Source organism: Carcharhinus amblyrhynchos, chromosome 4 (genome assembly GCF_965287045.1).
Source record: "Carcharhinus amblyrhynchos chromosome 4, sCarAmb.v2.hapA, whole genome shotgun sequence".
Lineage (NCBI taxonomy): Eukaryota > Metazoa > Chordata > Chondrichthyes > Carcharhiniformes > Carcharhinidae > Carcharhinus > Carcharhinus amblyrhynchos.
This window is the reverse complement of record NC_137327.1, coordinates 135,987,139-136,003,966: the sequence shown is the minus strand read 5'-3', so window position 1 is coordinate 136,003,966 and position 16,828 is coordinate 135,987,139. Positions and strand designations below refer to the sequence as shown.

The 16,828-nt window shown below is 45.5% G+C and overlaps 1 protein-coding gene across 9 annotated transcripts in view; it reads left to right on the top strand.

Moving 5' to 3' along the window:
• acsl4a (acyl-CoA synthetase long chain family member 4a) overlaps window positions 1–16,828 on the top strand; it is a 73,621-nt gene that overhangs the window by 20,864 nt on the left and 35,929 nt on the right. For 5 of the 9 annotated variants that reach the window (XM_080187933.1, XM_080187932.1, XM_080187927.1 and 2 more), the window contains one exon: window positions 15,845–15,912. The gene's annotated coding sequence lies outside the window, so the exon portion shown is untranslated. Of the gene's footprint in view, window positions 1–3,742; window positions 3,847–15,844; window positions 15,913–16,828 lie in introns of those variants that run through there. The other 4 variants (XM_080187936.1, XM_080187929.1, XM_080187934.1 and 1 more) reach the window with 2 other exon arrangements.

The window sequence follows — 16,828 nt, the reverse complement described above, 5'->3', positions numbered from 1 at the left end:
AATCCACCCTACCTATTCCCCTCAACATTTTATAAACCTCTATCAGGTCACCTCTCAACCTGTGTCTCTCCAGGGAGAAGAGTCCCAGCTCCCTCAACCTATCTTCATAAGGCATGCCTCCCAATCCAGGCAACATCCTTGTAAATCTCCTCTGCACCCTCTCAATAGCTTCCACATCCTTCCAGTAGTGAGGTGACCAGAACTGCGCCCAGAACTCCAAGTGAAAGTACTCCAAGTATCCAAAAATGTGGATGGATTGGCCATGCTAAATTGGTCCATAATATCCAAAGATGTAATGGTAAGGTGGATTGGCCATGCTAAATTGCACCTTAGTGCCCAAAGATGTGTCTGTTGGGTGGATTGACCATGCTAAATTGCCCCTGAATGTTAAGGGGATTAGCAGGATAAATACCTGGGATTATGGGGATGGGGCCTGGGGTGAGATTATCATTGGTGTAATGTCTTATCTGTAACCTTGACTAAAACCTCCTTGAAGGAGTCTGACCAGAGCAATGGCAGGTTGATTATCACATTGCCCTCTCTGCTACATGGAGATCGTTGCGCACTCCATTTGCCTTGCTGAATAGTACGAAGTAGATGTACCAATTTTTTTTTAATTGATTTGTGGGACATGGCCATCGCTGGCTGGCCAGCATTTATTGCCTATCCCTGGTTGCCCGAGGGCAGTTGTCACCTGCGTTTGCTGTGGCTCTGGAGTCCGATGTAGGCCAGACTGGGTAAGGGTGGCAGATTTCCTTCCTTAAATAACATTTGGCCAACAATGATTTCATAGTCAGCAGTAGATTCTTAATTCCAGATTCCACCGTCTGCCATGCCGGAATTCGAACTCGGGTCCCCAGAACATTAGCTGACTTTCTGGATTAATAGTCCAGCGATAATGCCATCGCCTCCCCAGGTCTTGGCTGTATCTGCACAATTCTTTGTGCTGTCCATTTTGTTAACTTGCCTGCGTGCTGTGCTTTAAACTTTGATGTTAGATTTTGTTGATTGCCGATATACCTGTTGTGCAATGGTTTCATGAGTTGCTCGTTATCAGCATGTTGGCTCCCACAGCCTATCACTGTCTCCACACTTGGGTTTGTTTTTTTTGGCTACGTGATTGCGACAATCATTTTTAGCCTGTATGTGAACTCTTCAATGTAGTGGCACTGCATTTGGGAAGCCAACATGTTTCCTGAATAAAATACCATTATTATTAATATTCCCCTCAGTCTATCAATGTACCTCAATCCAGTATGCTCCATGTTCTGTATGTTGTCTTGTTTGGGCGTGCTGCTTCATCACAGAGAAAAATGGGGAAAAAAATTCAATTTTGATCCAATTAATGTTCTTTGCTTTGAGCAACAGTGTGGAGGAACCTCAAAATGAATTGTAGATGCTTGTGCCCCACCACGTTCACTGCTGCTGTGCTAATAACAGTTTAGCATGTCTTACAGAGATAAAGTGCTGCAAAAACTCTGGCCTGGCAGCATCTGCGGAGAGGAAACATTTTGAGTCCCAATCCAAACAGTGTTTGTTTCAGATCACAAGCATCTGCAGTATTTTGCTTTCATTTGGGTGTTTTATTGCAGTTGTGGTCCCTTCCTCCCTCCATCCCCGTCTCAATGGTTGAGTTGAAGAAGTCTGGGTTCATTTTGCTGTGAACTATTCACTTTTCTGAACCCTCTCTCTCTCTAGTCACTTTTCAGATGGTGCTCCTCGCCAACACGTAACTGTTTGAGCTGATAAAGGAACTGGGTGGATTTGAACCCTGGGCGAGAAGCCAAGGGTTAATATCTCACCAATCTCTGACAGAATGCCGTCACCTAGATTTGAATTGTTAGGCCTCGTTTAACAGGCTGCCAAACAATTTCCCCGCTCAACTCCACAGGGGGGAAATTTTCAACAGCTACCCTTGACTGACCTTTCACTGCCTCAGATCCTGTGGGGATAGGGCTATCGTCCAAAGGCATCGGACCCTGGGGAGTAAAATTGCAGACATGGCTCAATGATGTAACAGTGACTGTCCAAATGGAAAATGGCAGAATTTGGACAGGACATAAGTTGGCAAGTCATCTAGTGGATTTTTAACTCCTTCCTGCCTTGATTTCTGATGATTAGGGCGGGGTTATCACCCATCTCTCAAAAGTTAACTCTTGTTTCAAGTTGGTTATTGTGCGCAAGTGCTGTCAGGTCTAAATAAAATGGCACCTACATGCCAAGATCATGCTGGGAATGATGACCAATCCATATGCTGTTCTCTGATGCCTGGAAAATATACGGCCTAACCTTTCTGTGAATCCAGTTCCTCGGATAGCTTTTTATTGCAGTGATTTGAATAACCAGTTTGCGTTTTATCTCAACGGTGTGGCACTGTCGTATATCTGTGACTTTTTTCTTGGAATAAAGCAGTTTTATTTCATGACCACAGGGCTTCTCAAAATGCTTCGCTGCTAATGAAATCTCTCTTCATTAGCCATTGTTGTAATGTAGCAAACGCGATTGGCCATTTGGACACAGTAAGCTCCCACACACCAATGAGGTAATGGGCAGGCAGTCCCTTATGGTGTTGCTTGAGGGATAGACATTGGCTGGAACATTGGAGCTGGCGCAGTGGTTAGCACTGGTGCCTCACAGGGCCAGGGACCTGGGTTCGATTCCCGGCTTGGGTCACCTGTGTGTGTGTGTGGAGTTTGCACGTTCTCCCCACGTCTGCGTGGAATTCCACAGGGTGGTCTGGTTTCCTCCCACAGACCAGAACACGTGCTGGTTAGGTGCATTGGCCATGCTAAATTCTCCCTCCAGTGTGCCTGAACATGCGCCGGAGTGTGGCGTCTAGAGGATTTTCACAGTAACTTCAATGCGGTGTTAATGTAAGCCAACTTCTAGAACATAGAACATTACAGCGCAGAACAGGCCCTTCGGCCCATGATGTTGCGCCGACCAATTAAAAGCAATGACCCTCTAACCTAAACCAATCCCTTCCCATCCATAAACCTATCCACAGACCTCTTAAACGCCCCCAAACTGGGCGCATTTACAACTGCAGCAGGCAGGGCATTCCAATCCCTCACCACCCTCTGGGTAAAGAACCTGCCCCTGACATCCGTCCTATAACTACCCCCCCTTAATTTAAAGCCATGCCCCCTCGTGCTAGCTTTCTCCATCCGAGGAAAAAGGCTATCACTGTCCACCCTATCTAAACCTCTAATCATCTTATATGTCTCCATTAAATGGAAAAGGGTCCCTTGCTTATTGTTTTGTTGATTGGTGCCTCGGAGCTTTTCCTGGAGTGGAGAGGGGGGTGTGGGGAGAAGGTTGTAAAAATGTCCCATCCAAACAATGGCATCACCAACGGTACAGCATCCCTTGCTCAAGACTTGAGTGGGACTTTAACCCACCACCTTCTGACTCCGAAGCCAGATTGCTCCCTACTAAGCCAAAGCAAACTGTTTAAAATCCTTTGCCAGTTTGAGAAGTCATGTTATTTTTGTTGGCATCGTACATTTGAGCCTCGTATAATTCGCCCAGCCTAATCGCTGACTTGCTGCCAGCTGCAGACCCTGATGTGTCTATGAGCAGCGAACGTTTAAGGGTAAGGTTCGTGGTGACAGTGTGTTCCAATCAAAATTCTGAATCACTTCCTGTGCACATTTGCTCCCCTTTCACCTAGTGCTAACTGAAGACAGTGAATCTGATCTGGGGGGTGTGTTTAGTATATTACACATGTACATGTATATAAACTCTGCTCTGTCTCAGCACTACGCTCCACACCCTCGCAGCTGGCTGAAAGCATTTGCTGGAAAGGAGTAAGTTGCAGTGCAGCATAATACTTGTGTCCTGCTGGTAAGGTTAAGCATGCTTTTGTGTGAATATTAGAAGAAGGTTAAATAAGTTTCGAGTGTTAAGTATTTCAGGGAGAAACCTAACCTCAAACACTAGTCTTTCGGTATAAATAGTACAATTCACCTGAATAATTGCAGCTCGGTGTGCAGGATGGTGTTTTTAACCTGTTTACAAGGCAGTAGAAAAGCCACATTTTATGTAAATATGCTGCTGGAAATCAGTCGGCAGGCTAAGAATGGCTCGATCTGTCAGTCTTTGGCTGCTGAAGTGAAGCCTGTTGAAGCTTGTCGCTGCCTTTTCTGCTCAGTCTGAGTGGAATGAGAAGTTATGTATGTGCTGCTACTCGAAATGCTACCTTCATTGTGGGTCATTTAGAACGAGAGTTGAGCAGTGGGGTGAACTAGGCTAGCGACTGACTGCTTCCCTCTGATCTCTGGTCTGCGTGCCACGTGGGCTCAGTGGGGTATCTGGAAAGTGACCATGGAGAGTAATGGATACGTGAGAGCGACTGCATGTCAGGAGCTGTCCAGGGTGGGATTCCTGTGGAAATGATTAATGACGCAGTCTGATTCTGGGAATTTGGTTACAGCCCTGAGGTCAGGCAACAATCTTCCTTGTGAATGCTCTTTCATGTGTTCTCCTCTTACTGGTTATCTCTCTTTATTTTAATCGTAACTATCACGCTGGTGTATTAACTGTCTCGTACTTTTTTCGACAATTGTATAGTCTGAAGTTAGCTATCAAATTTCTTGTCTGGTTCCTGTTATCAGAAAATGTTGACATTTAGGAGCATTAGAGGGATGTTTCAACTAGATATTGATTAATCTGTGCCTTAACCTCATTCACCCGCCTTTTGATCCATATCACTATATACCCTAAACAAACAACTACTCATCTCCACATTCTAAATTTCAGTTGAATTTCACAGCCTTGGCTGAAAGAAAAGTTCCAGCTTCTGCTTTTTGTGCAGCAGAAGTGTCTCTCAAAAACACAAGGGCTGATTTGATTTATTATTGTCACATGTATTAAAGACAGTGAAAATTGCGTGCTGTGCAGACAAAGCATACCATTCATAGAGAAGGAGAGAGTGCAGAATGTAGTGTTACAGTCATAGCTAGGGTGCAGAGAAAGATCAACTTAATGCTAGGTAGTCCATTCAAAAGTAATTGGACAGATGTACCTTTCAAAAAAAAACAGTGCAGGAATAGTGGGCTGAATGGCCTCCTGCTGTGCTGTGTTGTTCCATGGTCCCCCGTCGATCCTCCACACTCAAGGGGACATAAGTGAAGTTTATGAGAACTGTCTTTGCAGTTGGATCTGGTTTAAGATCAGAGTTGAGGAGGAACTTCTTCACTCAAAGGGTGGTGAATCTCTGGAATTCTCTGCCCGTTGAAGTGGTGGAGGCTGCCTCGCTAAATATATTTAAGTCACGGGTAGATAGGTTTTTGGTAGACAGGGGAATTAAGGGTTATGGGGAGAGAGCGGGAAAGTGGAACTGATCCACTTCAGATCAGCCATGATCTTATTGAATGGCGGGGCAGGCTCGAAGGGCTAGATGGCCTACTCCTGCTCCTATTTCTTATGTTCTTAAGCTCTTGGAACATTCCAGTAAATCTATACCATACCCATTCCAAGGACAACGTATCTTTCCTGAGATTTGATTTGCAAAACTGAACCCAGTGCTCCAGACTGTGTCTCACTATGGTTCTGTACAACTGATACAATCCTTTCCTTTCCCAACCTCCCTCTGAGGTAAAGGCTAACTTTTCATTAGCCCTTTGGTTGCTTCTGGTATCTGTGAAGTAGCTTCTAGTGATCTGTGTCAATGGACATGCTTTCCTGTGCTCCTCCACAGCTTCTGCTCTCTCCATTAAGAAAAAGAGGGGCCAGAATATTTTATTAATTTCAGATTCCCATCATGCATTCCCATCTTGTATAAAGATTATTTATTAGTCGCAAGAAGGCTTGCATTAACAGTGCAATGAAGTTACCGTGAAAATCCCCCAGTGCACCACACACCGACGCCTGTGCGGGTACACGGAGGGAGAATTTAGCATGGCCAATTCACCAAACCAGCACATCTTTCAGGCTGAGGGGAAACTGGAGGAAACCCACGCAGTGACCCAAGCTGGGTATTGAATCTCTGTTCCTGGCACTACGGCAGCAGCGCTAATCACTGCGCCGCCCAAATGCAAATGGTAATGCAAACACGTGCATGATCTTGTAGAACATGTGTGTCCCTTCCTCAGCCACCCCAGGACTTGATGACTGAAGAACATGATCAAGTAAGTTGGACGACAGCTTGTTAATCTCTCCCCATAACCACAATGGCTAGTGGTAAGAGCGGGAGCGATTCCTGGTCAGCCATGCGAGTGAAAAGAACGTTGGAGCCTCTACCAGTGACTATCCATAGATCCGCACTACAAAATACACACAATTCGCACCCCTTGTGGAGGGATGTCTGGATGGCCAGTGTGTATCAGATTAATGCTAACAGGTTTCTGTTCCCTGCTCCAGCTGGAGATGGATTTGGGAGCTGCCCCCTTGCCCCCACCCCTGGTCGAGATCGCGTTGCTGTGTTCTTCAGCCAAAAAAAACTAAAATGAATGCAAATAGCGTTACTTTTGAGGGGGTGGGTGCAAAAACAGCAGCAGACTTGAGCGAACACTTTCAAACTGTCAAAGTTGGCTGGGGGCAAGTTGAGAAAATATATGAAATATTTGGCTTTGTAAATTGACACTGAATACAAAAACAAGGATGCAAAACCTTTCAAAGTGCTGGTTAGGCCTGATTAATATATTGTGTACAGTTCTGGTGTTATATTTCGGAAAGTGTGCCAATGTCTGGAGGGAGGTTTTTGAGGCGTGTGGAGAGTTGGAGAAACTGGAGTGTTCAGGGGAGAAAATTGCGGGATTTTTATCAGGTCCAGTAGGGAGAAGCTGCTTCCTCTCTGCAGCATTATGACAGTCCTGGCAGTGCGGGTCACCAGCTTGAGGGTCAGGTTTTGGAGCTGCGCGGCTGGAGGCGTAGCAATGTATCTGCGAGGCTGAGGGGGCTGTGGATAACACACACTGTTGGATGTGGTTACCCTGCAGCCTGAGGAAATGGGTGACCAGCTGTCAGGAGGAGGGACAGGCAGGTGGTCAGGGAAGTCCAAGAGTACACCTCACTTTTCTGTGTTGGTGGGGGTGATGGTTCCTCTGGGAGTACAGCCAGAGTCAAGTTCATGGCGTTGTGGGTGATACATCTGCATAAGGGAGGAGGAGTAAGAATGAAAGAGGAATGGTGGTAGGTGACGCGATAGTGAGGGGCGCAGACAAGTGTTTTTGCAGCCTGACCAGTGCCAGGGTCAAGGATGTCACCTGAACAGATACAGGGCACCTGAAAGGTGAGGGTGAACAGTCAAGAGGTCACAGTTCGCATTGGTGCCACGGGTCGAAAATGCAAAGCGGTCCTGCAGCAAGAAGCTAGGGTAGCAGATTGAAAAGCAGGATCTCTGGATTACTCCCGGTGCCACACGTTAGTGAGTATAGCACATTGGAGCCGCTGTGGCTGAAGAAATGGGCAGGAGTTTGTACTTCAGTTTCCTGTATCACTGGGTCCATTCCTGGGGAAGATGGGACCTGTACAAGTCGGGTGGGCTGCACGTGAACCGGAATGGGACCAGCATCCTTGCATGGGAGTTGCTAGTGTTGGGGAGAGGGGTGTAATCTAATTTGGTGGGGGATGGGTTATGGAGTGGAGAAATAGCAGGGAGTGATGCATAGTCAAATATAGAGGGAAAATCAAGTCAGTCTGGAAGGCAGGGCAAAGATTGACATGTCAAGACACAAGATAACATGGCAAGGCTGGATGACATTTATTTCAATGCAAGAATCTTGTGGTTAAGGCCGATGAATTGAGGGCATTGACTAACACATGGGAGGATGATATCATATAGCTAAGAGAGGAGCAGGACTGGTAGCTGCTGTAATATTGATCAAGAAGTCAATCATTGCAGTGAGAGGGATGATATCTTGCTGACTCCTCCAATTGAGGCCACATAGGTGGAACTTAAATAACAATCATGTTGACTGTGTGGAGTCTGCGCATTCTTCCCCTTTCAGCGTGGGGTTTCCTTCAGGTGCTTTGGTTTCCTCCCACAGCCCAAAGATGTGCAGCTCGGGTGGATTGGCCCTGGTGAATGCACGGGGCTGGAGGGTGGATGGGCCTGCGCAAGATGGTCTTTTGAAGATATGGCACAGACTTGATGGGCTGAATGGCCTCCTGCACTGTCGGGATTGTGGTTCTGATATGATGAAAGTTGAGGCGCTAGGGAGTGCAGAGGACCAGAGGGATCATGGAGTGCCTATCCAAAGATCCCCGAAAGCAAGTAGATACAGTAGTTAAAAAAAAAGCTTATGAGCTGATGCGTAGTATGTAAGAGCCGAAAGGTTAGGTCACAGCTAGAGAGTACTGTTTGCAATTCAGCTTACCATACTGTAGAGAGGATGTGATAGCACTAGAAAGGATGCAGGAGCGGACATTCACCAGCACGTTGCCTGGGCTATGAAGAGAGGCTGGCTGGATGGGGGCTGTTTTCCTTGGAGCAGAGAAGGCTGAGAGGAGACCTGATTGAGGTGGACAAAGTTACAAGGGATGTAAATTGGGTAGATTTTCCCCTTTAGCAGAGGGATCAATAACCAGGTAGCATCGATCTATGGTAAGGGGGCAGGAGATTTAGAGAGGATTTGAGGAAAAACTTATTCACACAGAGGGTGGTGGGAATCTGGAACTCATTCCCAAAAGAATGGTAGAGGCGGGAACCCTCAAAACGTTTAAGAATCATTTAGATGAAATGCTGTAGCATACAAGGTTACGGATCAAATGCTGGAAAAATGGGACTAGAATAAGTGCCTGATGGTCAGTGTAAATGAAGGGCTTCTTGCTGTGTGTGACTCTATGAAATGAAGCATTTTAGCCATTTGGTAAATTAGTGATGTGAAAAGATGAAAGGGCCCTGACAATAGAGACAAATTGGATCATCGGCCGATTGCTTATTGCTGCTCCCTCTTTAATCCGCCTCGAATCCTTCTGAGGTCAGCAAATTCTTCAGGTTGAAAGCTGCGACCTCTGCAAGCTCGCAGTTTACTCCAGGTCAATGGAAACCGCTTGGGTTTGACTGGAAGGTGCTACAAGTTCTGATTTGAGAATTGAGGAACCTGAAAGTGAAATGAAGATGGGTGTGAGAGCTCATCCAACGCTTTTGTTTCATTAGAATCTGTTTGTTTAAAAATTGATGGTCAGTGAAAGGCTTTAGTGATCACGTTAATCCTCTTGTGTTCCACTTTGCGTTTACTTGTGGACCACACACACGAATCCTCGCCGTTAGATTAACGTTGTCAAAACATGAACATCCGGTGTATCCAATACGAACAGTTTCTCTCTGTCCAGCAGAATAAGTCCATTTTCTTCAAATGAAAGTCACATTCTGTTTGTCCTAACGTAGCTTCATGTGGGCTTGGTTCAGTTGGCAGCCCACTCACCCGGTGTCAGAAGTGAGTCGTCCTCTTACTTGTACCTTAGGCGAGCTGGATTGATAATAGTGGGTATCTTGTCTTGTAGCTTTCATAGAATCCCGTTCAACCCATTGAGCCTGCACTGACAGCAATCCCACCCCGTTGCTATCACTGTAACCCTACCTATTTACCCTCCTAGTCCCCCTGACACTAAGGGGCAATTTAGCATGGCCAATCCACCTAACCTGCACGCCCTTAGACTGTGGGAGGAAAGCCATCCAGTCACAGGGAGAACGTGCAAACTCCACACAGACTTTGACCCAAGGCTGGAATTGAACCCAGTTCCCTGGCCCTGAGGCAGCGGTGCTAGCCACTGTGCCACCGTGCTGTCCATAACTTGCCTGCGTTAATAAATACTGGGGTAAATATTCTGCTGCTGTGCACATGCTAAACATTCCTCATGCCCTATGACCCACAGTTGATTTAATATTTCTGTTTATCTTTAAAAAAAATCAGCCATTTTGGGAGAAAAGAGTCCAAACAATCAAAAGGGCAGGTAGTTAAATTGAAGCAAATCATGACTCATGATCATTGAATCTCAGAATTCCTACAGCGAAGAAGGAGGCCATTTGGCCCATCATGTCTGCACTGCCTCTCTGGCAGAACATCTCACCCAGGCACTATCCCTGTAACTCTACGTATTTACCCCACTGATCCCCTTAACCTGCACATCTTTGGTCACTAAAGGGCAATTTAGCATGGCCAGTCCACCTAACCTGCACATCTTTGAACTGTTGCCCTGGGAGGAAACCGGACAAAACCCTCACAGACGTGGGTAGAACGTACAAATTCCACACAGACAGTGACCCAAGCTGGGAATCGAACCAGGAACTGAGGCAGCAGTGCTGACTATTGTGCTGGCTTGCCACCCTCAGATGTAATCTGTATAAATCTTCAGTGTTCATAAATGCACTTGGTGGTAGGCAGTTGAGGTATTGTGAGCCTGTTGGATGAGCCTGTTGTGAGCCTCTCGGATGGAGAAAGCTAGCACGAGGGGGCATGGCTTTAAATTAAGGGGGGGTAGCTACAGGACGGATGTCAGGGGTAGGTTCTTTACCCAGCGGGTGGTGAGGGATTGGAATGCCCTGCCTGCTGCAGTTGTAAATGCGTCTAGTTTGGGGGCGTTTAAGAGATCTCTGGATAGGTTTATGGACGAAAAGGGATTGGTATAGGCTAGTGGGTCATTGTTTTTGTAACTGGTCGGCGCAACATCGTGGGCCGAAGGGCCTGTTCTGCGCTGTAATGTTCTATGTTCTATGTTCTATGTTCTAAGTACTTTTAATTGTCTTGATATAAGAGCTCTATAATACGCATTTCACACATGAAGATGTGGGTGGACCAATGTGCAAGCTGATTCTTCAAGATTGCTTTATGCAGCAAAACTTAAAGCTTGCTGATTACATCAAAGCAAATGAAATATTTTGCACTGTCATGGGAAAAATTTGGATTTACTGATAATTTCTCTTTTTAAAAACAAACTTCTGAGTAAACCAAACAGGATGCGATCTTATCGACAAGATTGAAATAAATGTGAACAGTTCTTCTGTATATCTCTCTCGTGTACTTAGAATTCGGGCAACTGTTCTCCGTTTGAGGCTGATTCTATTTCTTTTGAGTATTTGTGTGACGATGAACTTGCACGTACGTATTGGTACGTGGAAAAGAAGTGTAATAGTTTTAACCTGGTTGCAATGCTCCAACTGTGTGGCACTCGGGTGAACAGAGGAACGTGTCAAGTATCCCACCCCAGCTCTGCTGTAATTTGCCATAGTTACAAGATCACTGGCCTCATAATATACTATCCCGCTCACAGTACACATGGAGATTCAGGTTTCAGTAGACTCTCTCTGCTAATGGAAGCTGCCTTTTGCTGTAAGCAGGTTGGTGTTCAGACAAAGGCTGAACCATAACAGGGAGCTAACATCTTGAGTCCATAGCCGCCGCCTCCTGCACTGTAGAGATTCTAACCGGCCCACTGAGTCTGCACTGATCTCAATCCCAACCAGGCCCTATTCCCGCAGCCCCACATATTTACCCTGCTAATCCCCCTGACACTGGGGTCAATTTACTATGGCCAATCTATCCAACCTGCACATCTTTAGACTGTGGGAGGAAACCTACGTAGACACAGGCAGTGACCCAAGGCTGGAATTGAACCTGGGTCCCTGGCACTGTGAAGCAGCACTGTGCCACCTAGAAGACGCAACATCCTATTAGGCTCAAAATATTTAACTGTTTCTTTCTCGCAGACACTGTCAGACCTGCTGTGGATTTTTATGTTTTAATTTCAAGTCTCCAGCTTCTGCAGTATTTTGCTTGGATTATTATAAGAGGGTGCTGTACGTGACAGCAAGTTTGCTTCCTGATGTTCCACAATTCACAATCTCATTTCAAATTGAGATCGTCCACTTTGGTTTCGAGGGTAGCCTAGTACTTGACGTCGTTTGTGTATGCTTGAAACTGGACCAGCAGATGGGCACCGCAACAGCTTAGTGATTATCACTGTTTGCTGTGCAGACACATGGATTTGGGCCGGTGTCTGTGGGAGTTTGCGCATTCTCCCCGTGGTTGCGTGGGTTTCCTCCGGGCGCCCCGGTTTCCTCCCACACCCCAAAGATGTGCTCTTCGGCTGATTGGTGTAACAAATTGTCCCTAAATTATTCTCCCCTTAATCTGGTTTCCAATGGGGGTACCATAAGCATAGACATGGGTCAAGGGTGGAGGAGGAAAAACACATTAAGATGGCGGCGCGGGCTCGTTGGGCCGAAGGGCTCGTTTCCCGTGCTGTGTTGTTCTTTGTTCACTGCAGCTCCAGAGACTTTTCACAATGGCAATTATTACAACTGTGGATTCTAGAGAATCAAAAAAATCTGTATTATGACAGTAATCTGAATTTCTAAATATTAACTGGAATATATGACACAAGACACTGTGTTGCTCAGCTACTGAGGTCTTTCCTTTAGGTTACAAAATCCATTTGCTGAGCATGAACTTGTATCTGTTCATTAGTTGGCTAATTGCAATCCATTTGTTTGTGACACTATTGGGTAGAAGCCTGTCGATATTGTGGCTTGGACATGCTCTGTTCCTGAGCAATGACTAATTTTGTCCACTTGTGCAGGACGGGCAATGCAGCTATAAACATCTTCATAATTTTTTACGTATTGTATTGAGATAATCTGCCTGCATTGCACTTGTACCAAGGGCACTTGTTATCAATGCTTAAGGCTACACATGCCCCCAACCTTGTGTGCAGTGAACGTGCTTCATGAAATGGAATATTTCACATTCTGACAGAGCAAAAGACTGAGAATTTCAAAAAGTTCCCCTTTTTCTGCTCGCGAGTTAAGAGTAAGATTATTTTAGCTCCCCACCTAGCAAGATTGAAATCCACCCTGGATTGAGGAAGTCTTTGCTTTCTGTGTGGTTCAGCATGAGACGAGCTGCTATGGTATTGCAGTCCGAAATGTTTACGGGTCTGGCTGCAATTCAGTCCTAAGACTTGCACCGGGGTGCTCGAGGCTTTGGCTCTGGAAGTTTTACTGTGCACCTTTTGTAATTCCACTGGGAGTTGAAACCAAAATTGATTTCCCATTAGCCGGGATAGATTTTCACCCACAAATTTAAGTTTAATTCTTCTGTACTGTTTATTCATTCATGGGACATTGATGTCGCTGGCTAGCTAGCATTTATTGTCCATCCCTTGTTGAGAGGGCAGTTGAGTCAACCACATTGCTGTGGCCCTGGAGTCGTGTGTAGGCCAGATCAGTAAGGACAGCAAATTCCCTTCTCTGAAGGGAAATTAGTGAACCAGATGGGTTTTTCCGATGATCGACAATGGTTTCATGGTCATCAGTAAATTCCTAATTATTATAATTTTTTTTTCTGCCGTATTGGGATTTGAACCTGGGTCCCAGAACGTTAGCTGAGTTTCTGGACTAATAGTTGAGTGATAATACCAGTAGACCATCGCCTTGCCATCATTATTCTTTCTGGCACAGCCTGTTTGCATGCACCCTGTGGATAAGCAAGATCTTGTGTCAAAGTTGAGCTGTGTATTGGTGTAGACCACTTTCTATCCCACATTCTCAGCACACTAAGCTGAGAGCTAAAATTCAACATGTCTAAAGAAACACCAGACGTTAGCAGGAAGTGTAACAGCGTGTGAAATTTTCACACTTCCAGTTAAAATAAACAGTCAGTAAACTGTGCTTTCAAATGTGGGAGCGTGCAGTTTACACTGTACAACATAAGGGTTAAATGCTCGTGGGGATAATTGGACGGTGACTGTTTCTAATGACTAAACGTCATAGTTTACAACAGAGAAGAAGTGAATCCGGTCTATCGCATCCATTCTACACTTTGGTGCAGTTGTTGTCCAAAGCAGTAATTACTAATGGAATATCAAAATGCTGGAGATGTGGAGGACATCAGATTAAAATCCATATGAAATGACACAGCAATGTTTTTGGATGTAACTAGTCATCAGAATTGAAAGCTAAAAATACGAATGCTTGAATAAGGATTTAAACCAAGTGGGCAGTAATTACCTTCCAACATTTTACTCTGAATACAGAGGATTATTAAATTGAATGACCTGCTTGAGAAGTGGTTAGATAATCGAAGAGTCCACTTTGGGACAATGAAAGTAGCATGATGGCACAAAAATATCAGTTTGTTAAATAAGCCAATTTTGTTCTTTTCATCTTACTAAAGAGATGCATCACGATACAGGTTCTTTATCTTGGTTGCACAGGATAGCGTGGGGCTTTTTGTTTTGTATCTGCTAACAAGCAATGTCACGGCGACACTGCTCAAGCACATTGCATTGGCCATTTGAGGCTGATGTTAGCAGAGGGAGAAATGAGCCTGTTGGACAGGCCTCACCATTAGCCACGGGACACCTAATTCTAGCCTAGGGATTGGGCAGCGAGAGTTGTACTCCTCATGATGCACCATTTTAAGTGAAGCTGATTTTGAAAGCAATATTGTGACACGACTAATGTACCACTGAGAGGATTTACCCAATGTTTCAATACTGTCAGACCCAGCTAGTGTTGTTAAGCAGTTGTTTTATTCCCCTTCCCTTGGGCGGCACGGTAGCACAGTGGTTAGCGCTGCTGCTTCACAGCTCCAGGGTTCAATTCCCAGCTCGGGTCGCTGTCTGAGTGGAGTTTGCACATTCTCCTCATGTCTGTGTGGGTTTCCTCCAGGTGCTCCGGTTTCCTCCCACACTCCAAAGATGTGCGGGTTAGGTTGATTGGCCATGCTAAGAAATTGCCCCTTAGTGTCCAGGGATGTGTAGGTTAGAGGGATTAGTGGGTATAATATGTAGGGATATGGGGGTAGGGCCTGGGTGGATTGTGTTTGGCGCAGACTTGATGGGCCGAATGGCCTCTTTCTGCACTGTAGGGTTCTATGATTCTTGTGTGCAGGCGTATTCTGCTAGCTCTTCCTTTGTTTATCCTCCCTTTCCCACAAAAAATCCATACCTTCTGAAGACTTTCTTCCCAGAACTTGAGTAAGCTTTCTACTCTTCGTGCTTTGAGCAGCTGATACATTCATGCATCAAAAGTATAGGGGGACAATTTTCAACCTGTGTTGGCTACCAGAGAGCAGCAACGCAGAAGGGGAAATCCGGAGAGAATCGGGTCATACTGCCCGTTGGCACAGTGACCACAGGAGAAGTGGGGTTTCTTTTGTGTGCAAGGATGAGTTTTTTTATTCACGGGACATGGGCATTGCTGGCTGGCCAGCATTTATTGCCCATCCCCAGTTGCCCTTGAATTGAGTGGCTTGCTAGGCCATTGAGAGTCAACAACCTTGCTGAAGCTCTGGAGTCACATGTAGGCCAGACCAGACAAGGACGGCAGATTTCCTTCCCGAAGGACATTAGTGAACCAAATGGCCTTTTCCAACAATTGGCAATGGTTTTGTGGTCGTCAGTAGATTATTAATTCCCGATTTTTTTTTTTTATTGAATTCCAATTTCACCATCTGCCGTGGCAGGATTTGAGCCTGGGTCCCCCAGAACGCTAGCTGACCTTCTGGATTATTGGTCTAGTGATAATACCACAAGGCCATCATCTCTCCCATTTGCAAGCAACAAGATCCCACGCACGAATAAGGGCACAATTTGGGTAAGCGCGGGGCCTGTGTTAGCCCACTCACAGGGAGAGTCCCTCTCCCCTTCGAATCACGGTATGGGTCCTTTACACTCACGAGAGGGCAAACGGGACTTTGGCTTAACACTTTGGTCAGATTGTCAACTTAGATTATGCGCTGAAACCTCTGGAAAGAGGCTTTGGCCCAGAGGCTCCTCCCTCCAGAGCAAACCTGTCACCAGTGAGCCAAAGCTGACACCTTTTTCATTCAGAAGAAATGTACGTGGTGAATACAGTTTTTCCGTCTGTTGACAAAAGTTTCTCATTTTGCTTCAGGTTGAAATCAATCCGAAAGGGAAGGAATTCCAAAAGGACCTGAAGCATTTCTGAAGTTGGGTCTTTCTGTAAGTACAGTCATTAGCTGGCACTAAAGCAGCAAATGGATGTTGTGTCCAGTGTCCATGCACCTTGTCTCACATTTAAGGAAGGGAGTCATCACCATTTGGTGAGGTTGACATGGCTTATTTCCTATAATGTTTTTGATGTAATATTGCTGTAGAATTGTGTGATTTGAGATGAAGATTGAGCAGTTGGAACAAATTTATATTAAATGTCAGTTGGGAAAGTGACTTCTTATACTCAATACTGGGATTGTCCTCCCTGGAAAGACAGAGAATGAGGGGTGACCTCATAGAGGTGTATAAAATTGTGAAGGGCATAGATAAGGTGAACAGTGGGAAGCTTTTTCCCAGGTCGGAGGTGACAAACACAAGGGGCCACAAGTTCAAGGTTAAGGGGGCAAGGTTTAACACAGATGTCAGGGGGACGTATTTTACACAGGGGGGTGGGGGCCTGGGATGCACTGCCAAGCAAGATGGCTGAGGCGGACACGCTGGGATCATTTAAGACTTAGCCACGTGAACAGACTGGGAATAGAGGGATACAAACGAATGGTCTAGTTGGGCGCATGAGCAACGCAGGCTTGGAGGGCCGAAGGGCCTGTTCCTGTGCTGTACTGTTCTTTGTTCTTGTCTCTCTCATTCATTCAAAATCATAAATTACTGCCTTTTGAAGTTTTAACAAGTTGCAGCAGTTAAATACACTGGTACTGAATTGGCTTTTTTACATGTTTTCTTGCATTTCTATCAAGGTAAATGGTAGGACACTGAAGAGTGCAGTACAACAGAGGGATCTGGGAATACAGATACATAATTCCCTAAACGTGGCGTCACAGTTAGATAGGGTCTTAAAGAGTGCTTCTGATACATTGGCCTTTATAAATCAAAGTCTTGAGTATAAGAGATGGAATGTTATGATAAG